The 6,000-nt window shown below is 39.3% G+C and overlaps 1 protein-coding gene across 10 annotated transcripts in view; it reads right to left on the bottom strand.

Annotated features, from left to right (window-relative positions):
* FOXP2 (forkhead box P2) overlaps positions 1–6,000 on the bottom strand; it is a 404,388-nt gene that overhangs the window by 201,868 nt on the left and 196,520 nt on the right. The window lies entirely within an intron of this gene.

The following is a 6,000-nucleotide window of genomic DNA, read 5'->3' as shown; positions in this document are numbered from 1 at the left end:
TACTCCAGAGGAAATAAATGATAGTTTCCATTATCACATCGGTCAAAGAACATTTTCACACGAATCTGTTTACGTTCACTAGAACGATAACATAATATGCTCTTCAGCAATACTGCCTTATCAACCTGCAAAGCGGTGTAATAACAATTAACATAACATTTAAAAGCCTACAGTCTCATTTTACCCACAAAAGTTTGTTAAAAAAACTTGATAACTCTGACATTCAAAAATAATGTTATAAATATGCAAATTAATTTTTTTAAGTAAAATATTTGCATCTCCTTTCCTCCTCCAGGCTTTTGAACTTCTGAGGTCAACAAGGACAAACAATACCACTAGTGTCTCTTTGCAAAAAGCTGGGTTTGCTGTCTGCAAGCAATGGTATCATTTCCATAGCAACCCCCTAACTATTAATTTTCAATTAAAGCAGACACAAAGCGGACAGCCTGAGGCTGGCAGACAGTGTCAAGAGCCCATCTCTGTAGGCAACAGTTTCACACAGCTATCAAGCGATAGGTGCCTCTTCCACAAAGCTGTATCAGAGGTACGTCAAGTTTGGCTGGTTAAAATTACATTAACCTTGAGTTCAGTCCAAAATATTTTATATCAGGCATTTATAAAGGTAAAAAAAAATACTGACCAAAGCCTAAGTCAGAAATAAACTAGCAAACAACAATTTCAAAACCGTATGCAGCACAGGAAAGAGAGAAAAAAATGAAACATGGGAGAACTTGCTTCTCAGTATGATACCACTGCATTTGTCAAAAACCTTTTGATCTTTAGTATTCCTATCATCAACATCACCACCATCATCATCTCCTAAAACACACTCCACACTCTTAAATAAAACAGTCAACACACCTACTCTATTATGCAGACTAGAACTAATTCTAAGGCATGAATTTTCCAAAGATGTCACAACACTGGGTACTATTCTGTAATTAAAAAATAACGTTTTCAAGTATCAGGGAATTATGTATTTTCTCTCTCTCTCTTTCACTTCCCATCTTTTCACCAGAAAGTAAATTTTCAGTTTCACACTTCCTCTCATTGCTACAAGCTTTTGGCCCATCTCCCTACTAACAACCTAGAGGTACACTTGGCACAGTTTGCCTTTACCATTCTCCGTTTTGCACTGAATTCCTTCTGGCCCAAAAGCAACACTAGAAGTCATTTCTTGATCTCCCCTCCCAGGATCAAGGCTGTAGTTAAGATTTTTCCTTCTCTTTTTTGAAATTCTTTTACATCTCCCCATATCTCTTTCTTTCCTTAACTGGGGCAGGTGGGCCCCTGTTTGCAAATCCAGACCACTAGAACAGCCAGGTCCTGTGCAGTCACACAGGTAGCCCAGACCTCTGACTGCTGCTGCATGGGATTTTTCACTCCTGGGTGCAGGGAAAAACCCGCTGGCAGTGACAGGTATTATGTCACAGCCTGTTTTCTTCCAAACAAAAGATGACAGGCAATGCAAACTGTTTTTCAGATGACAAGTTCCCATCAAATGCGTTGCTCTAATTCTGCACCCTTCCTGCCCTTTTGCCTCTAGCAACAATTATGCAAAAGAACATATAACAGGTCAGGATCCCCCCAAACTCGATATGATCTCACTTGTAATCCTCTGGACAACTGTCAGTTCTTGCAACAGTTGGATGCTATCTCTAGTACTGCAGGATCTATAAGCAAGCCTTGCACTGATAAGCCAAAGAACTGGTTTAATAACAGTCCTGAGCACTAGCAATAACTAAGAGGAAGAAATGTGAACAGTACATACCAGCATTAAGTAACACAAATTTCAAGACACATGGCCAATATTTAGGGAATTGCTATATTGATTTAAATACTAGTAACTAGAAATCATAGGTTTAACCTTGCAAAACCTTTATATGTGTGAGAGAACAGACAGACACTTCTTGTGTAAGAACTGGAATCACAGAATGGTTTGGGTTGAGAGGTCTTAAAAATCATCTACTTCCAATCTCCTGGAAACACAATCATGTATTTACCTATAAATGACCACATTTAAATTGTATTTATTTACATTATTTTGTGCATGTGATCACAGAATACAAAACACCATATTCAATCTTAAAAAAAAAAAATCCCAAATAACTTTTGTCACTTATCTCCTGATATAAAAATGCAACTCCCTACATTTAGTATCATGGTTAAATAGTTAGATATCAGAATTGTACTGCTTCTATTCAAATTGTGTTTTCATAATGAGAACATAACAAGGATGATATAATTAAAGAAGATGTAACTGACTTTACAGTGGGCCCTCCAAATTTCTAGTCTTTAAATTTAAGCTTGCTCAGCAAGCTTTTTTTCCCCCAACTTACTCAATTAACAGTGATTAATATTGGTAGTAATCATAAGCATGCACAGGGAAGAGGAAGGATTGACTTTTTGCCCTCCAAGTTGCTAATTTCCCAGTTTTCCAACAACAATGTCTATTGTTTGCTATGTGCAGACATGAAGTGAACAGCACACAAACTCTTGAAAGCTTCTTGTAGGTGGGTTTTCGCTTCCCAAGGGTTTATTAGAGACTGGCAGTGAAAAGGCACTGAGGAAACCAAAGTTCACTCCGTACTGAAGACAGTTTCACCACTGCTGCCATCCTACCGGGGCAGTCTAGGAACACACATGGGAAGATGGAGACCCTGGGACCTACAGCTACAATGGTTCTGAAAACACACTGGAGAAGCAAACCCTACCCAACAGCACTGGTGAGGACCAGCACATGTAAGCACTGCTCAGGGCTGGGACCCTCTCCATGGGTGAGCCACCACCTCTACAATTTATACAACTCAGACTGCAATTTATTTGCACCTCAGATGACCACAAGATACAAAGTATAATCATTATTTTTCATTCATTTTTCAGTTTGAAATACCCTAAATATTGAGAGGATTGGGCCACAGATCAGTAGCATGGGGTCTTGACAATGGTGTGAATTGTGTGTCCCTCAGTATGGCACAGGGACACGTGAGGGCAAGCAAGGTCATAAGACTTGTCTTGAAGAATTGTCCTGGGTAAGGGGAGTCAGTCTGTCTGGAGTGAATTCAAGGGTGAAAAATCCTATCTGCTGTCAGACTGCTTCCTGGGAGAAAAAGCTTCAGGAGAAAGCCTGGGTGGAAACTGGCACAAATACAGTGAGGATGATTGGGATCCCAGCAGGAAACAGAATAAGTCAGGCAGCCAATGCATGTCACATATGCAGTTCATACACAAAGTTTTACTCAAAACATTTTGCTTTGTTTGTGCTTAAAAAAAAAAAAAAAGAAAAATCTGTGGTTTCCAGTGATGATTTTGGTTCCTTCCACTCAAACCCAAAACTCCTTAATTGTTGACACTTATATCAACACTTACATCTTTTTCAGAAAGTTAACAGTGTTAACAAATTTCTTTGGGGAAGAATTTGGCAACTTACTAGGAGTTCAATATTTATTCTACATCAATTTATTATTATTTTGAAAACTGAGCCAGTGAAAATGGTTAATAGCTTGTCCATTCTGTAATTAGCTCTTGTGGATATAAATCTCTCTACCCCTGTGAATCCAAGATGGATCATGTTTTGCTGCAAACAGTAAGTTGCCATTAAACTACAACACCCAGATAGTCAGGCACCAACTGGTTAATAAGAGTTTTTACTTTACAGCATGTGACCAAGGATACTAGATTAGAAACAGCAAACTGGGCAAATATATTCCTAAAAGCCTCTGTTTGCAATAAACTACAAATATGTTCTTGATCTAGGGTGTTTGCAAACCACTGAGAGGTTTTGGCAATAAAATAAACTAGAACAAGTTGGAGGGAGAGAGGTGTCTAAAGCCCTGCTTTAGATTTCCTCCCAGTGTGGGTGCACCAGGAGGAACTTACGATGACTGCAGATCTAAAGATACAAAGAAGAAAAACAAGTTTCAATTCACTATTTACAGCCCATTGATTAGTCGACTGGTTGTTCTTGTAAGTAACTATTTATCGACAATATTTCATTCACAAAAAACCTGTTAGTATACCAACCAATTTTCTCCAAGTAAAACAGCACTTGAGATTTTCAAGATTTGTTCCAGCAAAGTAAAGAAGACATGAATAGTACATGGAAAAAAAACAACAATCCAAAACCAAAAAAAAAACCAACACAAAAAATCCCTCATATCGAAAGACACCATTTACATTTTAAAGAAAGACAGACTATCTATACCATCATGAAGACAGAATTCAAAAAACCTCTATCATATTGTTGTGGTTTAGGGATTCTCCGTTTAGTACTCCCACCAAAACCATGAGCCATTTCCCTGCCCCATCCTGCAACTGGAGGCAAAAATGGCAAAGAGCATGAGTTGAGATAAGAGCAATTTACTGGAAACACCAATGAGATAAGAAAACCAACAGTAACAGCAACAAATTAATAACAAAAGGTATAAGAAAAGAAAGGATTTACATGGGAAACCTCCAAGAATAAACAATACTGGACCACTCCATCTGCCATCTTTATAGGACCCAGAAGAGAGTTCCTTTCCCCTACCTCCAGCAATGATGTGAGGTGGTACAGAGTAACCTTCTCGCCTTGGCCTCACCCCCTCTAGCTACTGTAAAAAATTAACCCTGACCTGGCCACAACCAGGACATGTATATAAGATATGAAAGAAGATGGAGTGACTCGTGAAACCCTTCCCGTGAGAACACAGTTTAGTATTTCAGTATCAACTGATACACCATCTGCCTCATTGATTCTGGTAACAGTAATATTTACAATTTCAGCAGAAACACAAAAAACTCCCCAAAACCAGTTCTCCTTTTCTGCTAACCTTTGCAGACCTTTGCAATTAGCAGTCAGTGACCAACAACAATCTTTCTTTCAGGCTGTTCTGAGCGTGTCCCAGAGCCCACTGCCAGTGGCACAACAAGCAATCATAGGGAAAACCTATTTTCACAAAAAATACCCAACAGTACCACTAAAATGATTTTATCCATCCTTAATTATATTAAAGGACTCTCAAAATAGAACAAACTTGCAGACATGTTTTGCCTTCACAGCAGCCAAGTTGGGCAGGTTCCCAGACTCTGGCTACACAGACACTCCGGTCTCTTCCAAAACCAAAATGTATGACGGGATTGAAAACAACACAGTCCCTTCTCGCTTAATCTCCAAGAAAAGAGACTGAAGGTTCAATACACTTCACACCTGCAGGGCAGGGGCCTTCTGCAACTGGAGACCCCTTGGGGCAGCACAGGGACATGGTGTTGGCCGATCCCAGTCCTCACCTGCACCTGCCAAGGGGAGGATTAAGGAGCACAGCATTATCCTTCCCAAAATTACCATCACTTGGATTCATCCGTTTGCTAGATTTACATATGTTGCATTTTTTTCTTTTTACTTTTTCAAAAAGTGGATTGCAGCATTACTGGTTTGTCCTAATGGTATTTATGTATCTTTCTCCTCTCTGGACATTTCACAATGAAATGTATCACAGTCAGCAAACTGCATTTTTCTTAAAAATCTACTTCAACCACAAGTTTTGTCATCTGCTCCCACCCAAAATAAGGCATTCTTTGTCCTTCCTTAAAGAACTTCTGCAACAGCCTCCTCAGCTTATCTACTCCTGGCCTCATTTACTTCAGCTCCACATTCCTGTTCTGAGCTCCAGCTCACAGAGTTCGATCTGGTCTTCTGCACTATTTTGGCTCTGACCCGACAGAAGAGTGACCTACTGAAGCTATTTTCCATCCAGAATGAGGACTGAAAAGAAACTCTTGGAGGTCTGGCTGCTACAGCTCTGGATATTTCAAACAGTGCCACCTACCAAGTCCCAGAAATCCGCACTCTTTCCAGTCACTTTGGAAAGGCTTTTACTCTCATGTATATCTGCAAAATAGCTAGGTTGCACCTAAAAAAGCCTTACACATTGAAAGATAAATTTCTGATCTATTTAAATAACAAGTTTCTCCACTGTCTGTAGAAAATAAATGCTATTTTAGTGAGTCCCACATAAACAA

The sequence above is a fragment of the Camarhynchus parvulus genome, chromosome 1A (genome assembly GCF_901933205.1).
Source record: "Camarhynchus parvulus chromosome 1A, STF_HiC, whole genome shotgun sequence".
NCBI classification, from domain to species: Eukaryota; Metazoa; Chordata; class Aves; order Passeriformes; family Thraupidae; genus Camarhynchus; species Camarhynchus parvulus.
The sequence above is the reverse complement of the archived record's forward strand: the minus strand, read 5'-3'. Positions and strand labels throughout refer to the sequence as shown.